Raw genomic sequence first — 13065 nt, 5'->3', positions numbered from 1 at the left:
CCACAAACCTGAGGGGATTCATTTCAGCTCCATAAATGATGGACCAGAATGATATCAAATATTACCTTGTTGAAGACATGGCCCAGCCTCTCCTTTAAAGGAGTTGAGAAAAATAAGCCCTCCTTAGGCTTCTTGGAAGAACTGTAAGAGCCAGCCACCATCGACTGGGGCTGACAGGTCTATGTGGTGGGAATATTATAATGTTCATGCAATTAGGGGGATTATATTTAGAACTAAAAAAGAAAGAGTCATGTTTGTTAAAAATAACATTTCCATTGCACAATCTGAACCATGGGGACTGAAGAAACAACAAACAGCTTCAGGGAGGTGAGATGCACAGAAATCTAACATTTATGTCACTTGGAAGGACAACAGAAAGAAAGGACTAAAAAATTATTCCACAAAAATGGCTGAAAATCTGTCCCCCCCAAAAGTAACATTTCCAGAATGTGTAGGCTTAAGGGAGAAAATTCAACATTTGTGATTACTTAATAACCTTATTCTTTCTCACAAATCACTTAATAACTTGTCCAGTTAATTATTTCCTCCCTACACATCTCCAGCAACGGGCAAGTTTCTCTCCAAAACCACAAGCTCTTGCACCTGAGGTGTATCAGATATCAGGTTTGTGCATGAGTCTTATGTTTATTAATCATTAATCTGAGAGGGTCTTTGTGGTGTTTCTCTATTTTTAATTTTCTTATGGTCCTGGGGATTGAACACAGACCCTTCACTCTGAGCTACATCCCTAGCCCTTTTCAAAAAATATTTTTATTTGGAGACAGGGTTTTGCTAAGTCACTAAGCTGTCCAGACTCTGCTTGAACTTGTGATCCTCCTGCCTGAGCTTTCCAGGCTGTTGGGATTACAGGTGTGTGCCACCAGACTGGCTCCTTTACTACTCCGGGTAGGACACATGCTATGATCAAAAGTGAATATAGACTTCAGCTTCAGAGAAGAGTGCCCTCTATGTTACCATGTGTCTGTTCTATGGAGAGACTCAGGCAATGGCTTTGGTAGTCCTCCATTAAAGGCAGGAAATAGCCCTGCTTGAGTAAATGATTGACCTGGCTGCCCACTGTGATAAGCTTATATAAATAGGCCTTATGCTGCTCCAGTAATTTCAGACTTTTAACTCCCTAGGTTCCAAAGCAGAAAAATACACATGGATCTCTGACAGATCCTACCATTTGAGGCTAATGGCCCTCTGAATGGACAGTGTATTTCTTAGAATTCTACGTACATTGTCCTCTCTGTTAAATTTTGAAAGTGGAAAGAATTCATGCAAACAAAATTCTGGAACAAAGCCTTCTTTGTGGAAGCACTACTAATGGAAGAATTTCAATAAATCACAAATATAATTTCTCGTAATAAAAGACAAAAAGAAACCTTCCACATTTTTGAACTTTATAGAGGAACACCAAGAACTCCCAGAAGAGAGAGAAGACTGAAGGATATATAGGCTACACTCCAGAACATGCTGATGGATACATGATTGAATTCTGACACACACCCACCTCCACCACATCTCCTTCAGCAGACCACTGTCAGGCACTCTGGTTACACAGCTAGGCAAGGTACTTGTCTTGTGATCTTGAGGGAAGGGCCAATGACCAGACAGACTGCCTACCTTGGTTACTGCTTTTCAATCCAGATTCTTTTCTAGTTGTTCCAACCTTTGCTGGAGAATATGGGACTTGGTGAAGAAGCATCAGCACTTTTCTACTATTTCCTAGGAATGAAAGTGAGCAGCTTCCTCAGTTTCCTTCCCTGTTCTCTCAGGCTACACAGAGAATGGTCACAGGAAGCAACTTGCCTGGAGCAAGGTGTATTGACAGATGTGAAGGAGGGAGTCTGCCCTGGCTCAGCCAATCATCACACACCAGGGCAGGCCTCTAGTCCTGAACAATTCCAACCAGAGAGCTGGATGACAAAATCAGACAGTGGGACAGTAAAGGGCAGAAAGCAGATGTTGAAAGCTATTGACTATACAGCCAAGCAATTACCTTGTAACTGGATCTATGATGTGTACAAGAGACCCTGAGAGTAATTTATTTAAAAGAAGAAAATTTTACTCCTTTATATGTCAGCAGTCTTAGAAAGAGATTTGGAGATCATTTTGTCAAACCTCCCATTTAATAGTAGAGTTTTTAAGGAACTTCTTGTTTAGTGAGAACAATCTGGCCATTCTTAGTAGTAAGTAAGGCTGCATTTATGAAGATTACACTGCATGTTACTCCACATACATTACTACAAATCCTCATGATAACCTTGGGATTTTATTCCTTTTTGTTGTTGAGGGAGCAGAGGCTCAAAGGGGGAATAGTCATAGAACTAGCAGGTGATGAACCTGGGTTTAGAACTCAGGTCTACTCTAAAATCAATGCCAGTTAGAAATAGTTTCCATGACACATACCGTGGGAGGAGATTGAATAATAGCTCCCAAAATACCAGCCCCCAATCTCCAGAACTAGGAATGTGTTACCTTACATGGTACAAGGATATCAAGGTGTGATGATTATGTTAAGGATCTTGAGATGGAAACATTTCCTGGATTGTTCACGTGAGCCCTCTGGAATCACAAGGGCCCTCATAAGAAAGAAGAATCAGAGACGTGACTAAGAGATGCAGAGTCAGAACTGACAGTTCTGTAATGCTACTTTGGGCCTTCAGAAAGAGCATGGTCCTGATGCCTCATTTTAAACTTCTGACTCCAGACCTACAAGGGAATAGATTTGTGTTTTGGTAAGTTGCCAAATTTTTGGTAATTTGTTACAGCAGCAACAGGTGATAATGCATACTCTCCTTGAAACTCGTCATGATGGTGAGCTCTCTGTTTCACTTAGCATCCCATTGACATAAGAATGATCTTACTAACCACTTTACAATTTACCCTGAGGGTCACTCAGGCAGCACATTTGTTTAGATACTGCCTATCTGGAGCTTGAGCAAGTGTCATTTCAACCAGTCAGTTCTTGTTTGCATTTATATTGACTATTTTTTGCATATGTTTTTATTTAGAGCATTTTATTTAGAACATTTATTTAGAACATTATTGTATCACCTTTGGTATTTGTTTGTAGTGAGATCTAACAATAAATTTTGGTAATTTTCTTTTACTGATTAGTGTTTATCCTATTTGTGAAAAATAACCTGTAATTTTGTGCTATAATGTATAAAAACTCATCATAAGTACATTAAATATAATTTTTTTACTTCCCCAGAATTCAGTAATATTCTTTTACAGTACAAAAGGAACTCATTTGGGATACTGAGACTGAATAGGAAGGAAATGCCAAAAAATCTGTAAAAGAAAAAACTGGAATAGGGAGAAATGTTAGCATATCAGTGAGCAAAAGTCTGTGTTATGAAATGGAAAGAAAAAAATGACATCTGCTTATTGTAGAACTTGAAAGAAGAAACAAAACTAAAAAATTTGAATAGTGGTCAATGATTATAATAATTCTATGGGTGGTGTTGACAGAGTTGACCAATATCTAACAAGCTATCCTGTAGTCAAAGAGTGAGGAAAAATATTATTATAAAAAATTTATGCACCATCTGGACCAAACAACATGGAACACATTTGTTACTTATCAAAAGAAGGGGGTTCAAAAAGTGATTTAGAATTTAGATTAGGTCTAATAGACCAAATCACTGAAAAGCAAAATGCCAACCAGGACATCTGTCATCAATGTCTTCATCATTACATTTGATGGGAGGATGTTTTATTGAAATTATACCACTCACAGGAAAAAAAGGAAAGGCCAGCACAACAGTGTAAAGTGTGTTGTTCAAAGAAAGACAATAATACAAAAAGAATTTGGAAAGAGACAAGAGACTACGGTCCAGATTTAACGTTGCATTGTGTGCTGAATGTTTTAAGATATAACATATACAGAAAAATTATTGAATAAATTTGATAAAATTATTGTTTTTGTATTTCCTGTTATATTATCTCATAAAAATTAATAGAAAAATGCAATTTTTGGTTATCCTGTATTTAAATAATTGGACTGGTAAGTGATTAAGCCAAGCTCCACCTTCCTGAAATGGCAACTACTTGTCCTGTTTCTTTCAGGCAGATGAGACACTTAGCAAGGCAGTTAGAAATTGTAGGAAGCAGTATTGGGAAGGATTGCAGAACCTGGATTTTAGTCCCATCTCTACCTTAGCCAGTGTGTTTCTCCAGGGCTGGAGTTTTTTTTCTCCTGTAACAGTAGTGTCTGGCACAAATGTTCTTTGATCTCTTCCAGATTTACAATTTTAGTCATCTAACATTTCAAAATATTTGAAGATATTCCTGTCACCTTTCTCCCAATTTTTACTGTTCTAGTTCCCTCTGTTTCTTATGTACAATGACCTCTGGACCCTGTCTTCTTGGTGCTCTTCCTTAGGAAGGGTCCAATTTACTAATTTTCCTCTGAAATGCGGTATCCAGATCTATACATGGTGGCCAGCCATCCCTGTCTACCAGCATGCCTGCTTCCTTGGTCCCTGTCCATGGAGTTTTGCCAGATACAGTCTAACTATCACACAGGCTCTTTGGACTTGGCTTAGTCTGTTCTTATCTTGTTTTATCTGACTTTACCTCTTGAAAGAGCACCTGTACTGAAAAAAATCCAAGAGTCTTAATTTATTTTTTTTATTAACAGGAAGGACTAAAATGTTCAAACACCAGCCTACGTTGGCCATCTTTGCTTGATTAACATTTAGTGATAATTCATTCTCAAAGATACTGGAAATGTAGAGGTTTATAACTTTTTAGGATCACAGATTCATTTGGAGAATGTAGTGAAAGCTAAGGATCCTCTACCAGAAAAAAACTGCACATTCATCTGAGATTTTGTGTATTTTTTGAAGTATTTCAGTTCTCCTGAAATCACTGGCTTCCCAGCTATGGAGCAGCTCAGATCTATGTTTACAAGGCTGTTTGTGGGGAAGGCTTTTGCAAGTCAGTTTATGTTTTCTTCGTCTAGCACTCTACAGAGGCCCTAGAAATGAAGCCCCTGAGCTGAATTTCAATGAACACCCAGTGAGAACCAGGGCAGAAAATTTCCAGGCCAAAAAGAAGCTAAATTCTCAGGTTAAACAAAGAATAGCTTTTAGTAGCCTCCTTTTGCAGTAAGAGCTTTGCTTCTCAGGGTCTTCCTGTAAGGATAAATCCTATTCTTTGGATGCCTGCCCCCTTAGATTAAAGTCTTCTGACTGCCTAAGGCTCTTGCAATTGCATGATGCTGTTGGACAGAGGCTGACACTTTTTTTTTTTTGGTACCAGGGATCAACTGGGGTCCTTGCGCTTGCGCAGCAGGTGGTGAAACCACTGAGCTAAATCCCTGGCCTGGAGGCTAACACTTCTATTTCTCCTTTCCCATTGTTACTCCAAACACTGCCCAGCTGTGAAAACACCCTGGTGTGACTAGTGTTTTTGTTTCAGTGGCTCTTGTCCAAGCTGTACTGGGTGAGGTTTGAGGCACATGGGTTTTGGTCTCTGTCTCTCCCTTGCAACCTCCTACCCTCTCTGAGAATGAAAGGTTTCAAGTCTTAAAAATAATAACACTCCTTTGATCATAGTGAGCAGATTTGCAAAGGGGTAAACATAAATGTACTGTTGATTGAGAATTCCTATGGGGGGAAATAAAAACCACAACAAAAATCCAGGACATTCAGGCATCCTAACCTGGGGAATCAGAAAAAGGAGTCACTTTCAAAGTTGAAGAATGCTCATTGCATTCCATTTATACCCAGCACAGCCATATGTGGGACTAACTACAAGATATTTATTTCCCCAGTTTAAATTAAATTGCCCCCAACCCTGCAAAAAAGAACATGGAGATTATGTGAGCATGGGGGGAGGGCTTCTATCACTCTTTTTAGTTGAGTAAAGAATATGTAGAAAGAGTACAAGACTAATTCAGTCTTAGGCAAAAGTGTGTGGTAGAATCAACTGGAGTATTTTCTGTTTTTTTCAAAAACTGGAAAGGATCATAAACTTATGTTATTTCCATAGCTTCTTCACAAGGTGTTCTTTAAAAACTTTAATTAAATTGATTTTGAAATGAAATTTTTTATCATTGAACATTCTGAATCCCTTGTTATGAAGAGAAAATAACTACAACATAAATGTAATAAAAACAAAATGTTACTGTTAGCTAGATACTAATGCTTTTTTGATGAATAAAGGAGAGACAAGTTCCACCAATAAATTGAGACTTCACTCTTAACTAGTCTGAGTTGACTGTGAGATTAATATATTTAAGGTGAGGTTATCTTCTACTCCAGATCTTCATGTATACCACCAGTGGGATTGTTTACACTCTTGGAGAAATGCTTATCTGGTTGACTAATTTCCCAATCAGCTAACATATTTCCATTGACTTCTGAGATACATCCTAAGAAATAAGGAATCAGAATCTCCAAGGATTGGATCTAGAAATATATATTATGAACACTTTTAGATGAGGAAGCTTCCAGAGGTGGGAACCCAAGACAAATCCTGGGAAGTTGTCTCTGTTCATCCTTTGCCACTGATGACCACTCCTTCTCATCTACGAGAAAGGGGGGTGGGGGTGGAGGGGGGACTCAACCCAATGCCATTTGGTTGCCTTGACCCTTGACCTTCTGCTGCAGAGGCCCTGAGATCCTGCCACACAAAGACCTTTCTCATTCTTTCAGTCTGAATATACCTGCATTGTCTTTCATTGATTAGTTCCTGCTAAACAATTCAATCAACACAAAGGTTACCAGTTAATCCGGTTAAAAGGATTGTACTGGATGCTGTTTGGAGAAGGCAGGTGCAAAGTTCCAGCCCCTAGTACAAGACTAATAGCTACTACTGAATATTTACTATGTACCATGTTCTGTTCTAAAATGCTTTACTTACATGTTATTTGGTTTTCTATCTCTCTTATTTGGTTTACCACCTTCATAGAAGGAATGATTAGCCCATTATTCTATATACATAGAAATAGATACAGAATTTAGCTAAGGTCACACAACCAAGATGTGAAGTTGGAACAGAAACTCAAATCTGCTCATCTTCTATGTGTATAACCTTACCATAACATAAATTAATCTGTGATAAGATATTAAAAGTTCATGCATAATGCAAGAGCTCTATTGTCATAGTGGAAATGTCTCAACTGAAGTGGATAAAAATTGAGGCAGAACTGCAGTTTCCCTATAATTACATTATGCAGGTTATACCTGCTTTACTTACACTTGAACCCAGTCCTATCTACATCATATGATCTGATATTAAAAAACAAATGAGAATTACTGAAGTGCTTGATAAAGCCAACCAGAGACAGTATAGTAGTTTTACTAAGGACTAACTACATGAACAGGCAGAAATTTTTTATTATGATACTCATAGTATGTTCTTATAGTATGGCTATACTAAATATCACAATATAGCTATGCATACATATATAGATATATAGATATGCATATATATCCTTATTCCTAATTACCTGTTCCAATATATGACTACAATAAATATAACTTGGACTTAATTCAATCTCTGCTAAAGTCATATAAAGTACTTTTACTATCAATCCATTATTTTTGTAGGGGATAAAGCAAGAAATAAATTCATTGAAATTAAGTGTTGTTAGATATCCTATTTTAAAGAATTAGGAATAAAATATTGAAGTCTTCATTGCAATAAAAACTTCAGGTCCATTCTGACTGTGTGCACAAATACGTACTTTCAGTACTGCTCTATTTCTGGGCAGTTAGCAACAACTCAAATTCATGTGGGCTAGAGATGCTGGGCAAGTGAGATTATGGATGTCAGTAAGGTCTGGCACACAGTTAGTGTAGAAAACAGGTGCTAAGGATGGGCCTGGAAAAGCACGGGACACGTATATTTCACACACAGCTCCTGCTGGGGACTGCAGCCATTTGTAGCTAGACAGGACTGAGAAGGTTTTCATCCAATATTGTATAATAAAGTATTTTATTGACAGTGAGTCTACAGCTCTTTAAATCAGAAGCAGACCAATAATAAAATGTTCATTTACACAAAGGAAAAATGCAGAACAAAGTTTTATATTTATTATTAGATTGAAGCACATTTAAGTAGTTCAAATCAAATACAAGAAAACACATCATGTCATGGTACACATTAACATTTTTTCACAGTTAAAATGAGGTATTCGGCTTTACAATGTTCTAGGCTGAATTAAGCAGTTTAATCAAGGTTTCAAGAAAGAAGAGATATATTTGAATAATTATATCCTAAAGGGAAAAAAGTCAAATGAAATGTGTGTGGATAATTAAGCCACAAAATACATTTTAAGAGTATTAAGCAGCACATATGCAAAATTTTTATCCTATCCTTAAATTGATATAATTTATTATTTTAACTTAGCAAACATGCACTCTAGTGTAAATGAGTAATAGAAGACAAAATGTAATACTTGTTAGAGTATTTATCAGATACATAAATTATCTGATTTGACCAAGACTTATTTTCACTATGACAATTTCTGTATTTTTAAATTGTTGAGCAGTGAAGTTAAGTGTTACAGTTGGCATATACACAATACAAATATTGCATACACAATCTGTATTAAATATTTATTAATATTGTGGTGTAAATTAGTATAATAGCAGCAAGGCAATATTATTTCTGAATATGTTCTAAATTTATCATATTGATACTATAGATTCTTAACTCAAGTGTTATTAGTGCTATGAACTAATAACAAATGTAAAATTGCAAATGTACAGAGAGCTACTGAAGGCCTATATTTGACCGTTCAAAGTGCTGTGCTTCTTATTGGGCTGAAAGTTGTGAGTGAGCCTGTGCTTTTTTGATCTAAGTATTGGTCCCAAGTTCTGGGTTCCAATCAAGTATAGTTTTAATGACAGGGTGGGGGTGAGAAGCAGAATAATGCATTTGAGAAGACTAAGGAGCAACAACCACTATGACAGAGGGTGTAGGATATCACTGAGTGTATGTGTCTTCTGCCAGTATCCTGTGCTTAAGAGTACTTAGCAGGTAATGGAGGATGGCTAGAAGACAGAAGAAAGTGGTATACTATGAGAAGATGGGAAGGAATGACAGAGAAAATGCCTCTAGACCATTAATGGGGTTCCTCAATAGGCTGTGGGACTGACTCCCAGAAGAGAGAAGGGAAATATTTTTTCTAAATTATTTTTCTTAGATATGAATTTGAAAAGTTCTACGAACAAGTTTTGTTGGAGAAGATGCTAAAATACTATAAAGATGCTTAAATACTATATCCTTGAAGTAGGATAGCATTAGAATGCTTTCACAGTTTATAAGACTGTGCTATTTTAAGGAAAATCAATAACATTTTCTAGTGTATATTTCTAGGTCACTATTTCTAGTAGGAAGGTTGGGGAGTCTAAGGCTAAGGAGCTAGTGGTACTCTTGGGGCGGTAAAGAGCTATTCAAAATTATCTGGGAATAAGGGTAAAGTTTCCTGGCAAACCACCTGTCATTTCATCCAATCACTCCTGTATGTCCTGAGGAAACATTCGTTAGCCACAAAGCTATGGTGGCAAATATGAGGGACCAGCCTGAGGCAGAGGGCCAAGATGTACTAGGTCAGTGGAATTTAGAGGGACACCCATGTTCTTCTATACCATATCATACATTTCTTACCCATTTGTGTATTTAATGCTATCAATTTATATTTGTTTTCTCTTGCCACAAGGCTATTTAGGATGCATTGGGAAAGTGTGCACCTTAGGAACCCATATACATGTTGGTAGATTTCTTTGAGCCCTGCATATTTCAATGTACAGACCAGATAAGGTACCATACCTAGTCAAGTTCTGTGAACTTACACCACACTGTTGGGAGATGAGCCCAAACAGTATTCTCCACATATATGTCTAGAAGGAAGAATTACAACTGTATATCCATTGAATACAAAATATTTAATCTAAACATTAGGGACCTATTGGGGACCTAGCCAACTGAGATGTGCAAAGCACTCAGCACTTAAGTAGCAAACAGTATCTTTATTAAAGAGGAAAGAACTAAGGATGACAGCACAGGATCACTTGCTCAGCTAAGGGGAGGGGAGTCTCATGGCCATGCGCCATTCACTAGTCCACACAGACTAACATTACAAAGCCTCAACCGTAGCATGAACTCAGTCTATAATGGCCTAGTTTTGTATAGCCCTTTTGCTTCCCAGGAAAAAGAAATCATTCCATTTCAGCCTGAATTTCTTCTGTTTCCACTGTTAGCTTTATCCTATGCATTCCTGCTAGGTTAGAATCTTGTCTCTTTGGGAGCACTTTATATTGGTAAGATTAAAAAAACTAGAGATGGAAATGCTGACACATCAGAAAGCTTCATTTAATTTCAGAATGCTATATTGTATTGTCTTAGTGAGAAACATATTTATGTGAATATGAAGGCCTGAAAGAAGAACAAAGATTTGTAAGATTCATCATTACCTAGGCTCAGATCTTGTGCTTTTCTTTGGATTTATATAAAATCCTGGGTTTGAAGTGTGTCTTCTCAAAATTCAGGGGTCTCCACTTAACACTAGGGAAAAAAAACCTGAACAATTACTCTTGAATTTAATGCAGCAAATACATTTTTTTTGAATTGTCCTCTTAGATGTGCCATTATTATAAAATACTATAATCCTTAGTAATTTATCATTACTTTCCATCAGATCCGCCTTGACCTCTCCTTCCAGTCCAAATAAGATCTCAACTCATGACACTACATGGCACCTCTAATAGGATCAGAATCCAAACTTTGAAACACCTCTTTAACTTACTTGACACCTGTTATAGTCCCTCCGCCACAAAATCATGGAGATGTGGCCATGTTGTAGTAGTCCATGGAGCTCACAAAAACTCAGTTGAATTTCAGAATAAATATAACCTCAGATTCTGTGAAACTCACTGAAGTCCTCACTGGCTCAGACACATGGCTTTTTACTGATCTTGAAGTTAATTCTGAGCAAGTGTGACAGCATTGTTTTGATCAGAAAAGTCCCTAGAACTTGTGAGAACAAGAGATGTGGTTGTGTCATCATTCTTACTGTTGGCTGTTGCAGAATGAGTCTTTAACCTAAAGTCTATTTTCTCTCTGTGTCATGTGCCTCAGTTCTCCTGCTTGGGCTCATGGTTAAAGAGCAGAAAGCACACATTCTTTACAATATGGGAAGCCTTTGTCTTGGGGCAAAGATTCAAGTGTTTAATTAGGGGAAAATCATAAACGATCCTCCTCTTACTTCCTAGGACTTCTGCGCAGACTTCAAATCCAGGCACTGCTGATCACCCAAAGCAGCATGAGGAAGTGGGTGCCCGCACTCACCACGCAGAGCAGGGCTTCACACATGCAACCCTGGAAGCATTCTGGGCCTTGGTGTCACTCTCAGTGACTTTTCTCTTAGGATGCAGACACTGAGGTGCATTTAAATGTCACAATCCAAGTGAAGTGCAACTGCGTATTTAAAAACTAAGGAAGAAAATCACGTAAACATTTCACTGAACAGTCAGCAGCCACTGGGTGTCATTGGTATCCTGTGCAGATACCTGTCAACACACCTGGCCTCATAGCACCAAGCATCTGGACAAAACTGAGGCTCAAATAAAACAGAGCAGTATAACTCTCCTCTTGCCTCCTTATCTCTTTGCCAAGTACCAAAGGGTTAAAAGAGGGGACATGATCTGGTCCCTGGTAATTGACCAAGAATTTAAAAACAAAACCTAAATGAAACAGTATGAACAAAAATAAAACCCTGAGGGTAGGCCAGGGATTTCAGAGCTTGTCACTAAGGTTAATATCAGAAGTGAAGGAAAATTCAAAAAGTAAGGGCACTCCCTTTCTCATTATTATTCGGAGGCCTTACAGAATTTGACATTACTATTCCAGAAACCTCTTTGGGGAAGAATTCAAATGCAAGAACAAGGCAAGTTAAGCCAGATTTTCCCAGAGCATTTGAGTTGTGACTTCCTTGAGCCATGGAAGTAAAAAGTCAGGGCTTCAGTTATTTACAGGAAGTAAAGGTTGGAAGATCAATAGTTGGGGGGCATGCATGTGCCTTTAGTAGCTCACCTAAGATACTCCCCATTGGAGACAGAATGCAAAACTGTCTATACAATCAAAGGATAGAAATAAACGACTGCTGGGAGAAGGGTCCAGTAATGTTTATAAATGTGCATATCCATTCAGGATTCCAGGTTTTTATTCCCTCCTTAAGAACCCAGAAGCTGACACTTCCTCAGGGATTCTCTGATAGGGTGGAGGGGCATCAAATTGTCCACATCCCCATGTCCAGTTTTATTTCTAGCTCCCTTCTTTCCAGAATTCTGGAGAGTCTACTGCAAGAATTGAAGAGTTCTTTAAGACCCATTTCATCTTCTGTCCCAGGGCGTGGCTTGGTATAGTGGCTCCTTGAATGCGGACTACATCCAAACATAGTGTTCTCAGCAGGCTTGGGACTGGGAGGGGACATTTAGAGCAGAGTCTGAGGTCACTCACAGCCTGGGATGTGTGGTCCTGCTGAGGGGAGGAAGACCATGGCAGAATCTGTCCTGGGCAAGAAAAGGTCAATTAGCTTCTCTGTGAATGCTCCTGAGTTAAGAAGCACTGCAAATACTAACTCTATAAATAAATAAATATATACATAAATCAACCAAAATAGAAGAGGGCTCCTTATAGACAAGTACTTCTTATCAATAAAAAAGAACCCCCCTCTTGAGTTTTGAAACTCTCATGCAGTAGTGATAAGTAGGCTCAGAACAATCTGCAGAAGGTAGAACAAACATGACAAGAACTGGAAATGTTCCAACACTGCGTAGTTCTCACTTGATGACACACAAGTCATCCTGATGTCCCGAGGTAGTCTTGTTTTCAAGGAGTTACAGAATGGCTCCAAAGCCACTTGGAGCTTCCTCCTTTAATGCCATTGCACTTTCCCACACGTCCCATGACAGCCTCCATGGTGTCATGGACAAGGTGCCTGCTATTTAGCACTGTGTCCCACTGGGTCTAGGCAGGCAACAATGAAATGCAATTCCAAGATCTGGCTGGAAGACCCTACTCCAAAGAGGTCTTGGC

The 13065-nt window shown here is 38.3% G+C and overlaps 2 protein-coding genes across 6 annotated transcripts in view; both read right to left on the bottom strand.

The window, feature by feature from the left end:
* The window catches only part of Phldb2 (pleckstrin homology like domain family B member 2), a 275057-nt gene extending 273252 nt beyond the window's left edge, over positions 1-1805 (bottom strand). For 2 of the 4 annotated variants that reach the window (XM_087215178.1, XM_087215189.1), the window contains exon 1: positions 1630-1805. The gene's annotated coding sequence lies outside the window, so the exon portion shown is untranslated. The remainder of the gene's footprint in view (positions 1-1629) is intronic. The other 2 variants (XM_087215186.1, XM_087215192.1) reach the window with 1 other exon arrangement.
* Positions 1806-8035: 6230 nt separating this feature from the next.
* The window catches only part of Plcxd2 (phosphatidylinositol specific phospholipase C X domain containing 2), a 48527-nt gene continuing 43497 nt past the window's right edge, over positions 8036-13065 (bottom strand). The window contains exon 5 of one of the 2 annotated variants that reach the window (XM_087215150.1): positions 8036-12539. The gene's annotated coding sequence lies outside the window, so the exon portion shown is untranslated. The remainder of the gene's footprint in view (positions 12540-13065) is intronic. The other variant, XM_087215152.1, reaches the window with a different exon arrangement.

This window comes from Heterocephalus glaber, unplaced genomic scaffold (genome assembly GCF_053883595.1).
Source record: "Heterocephalus glaber isolate CG9 unplaced genomic scaffold, H.glaber_assembly_v1.0 deba00000122, whole genome shotgun sequence".
Lineage (NCBI taxonomy): Eukaryota > Metazoa > Chordata > Mammalia > Rodentia > Bathyergidae > Heterocephalus > Heterocephalus glaber.
This window is presented reverse-complemented; position numbering and strand designations above follow the sequence as displayed.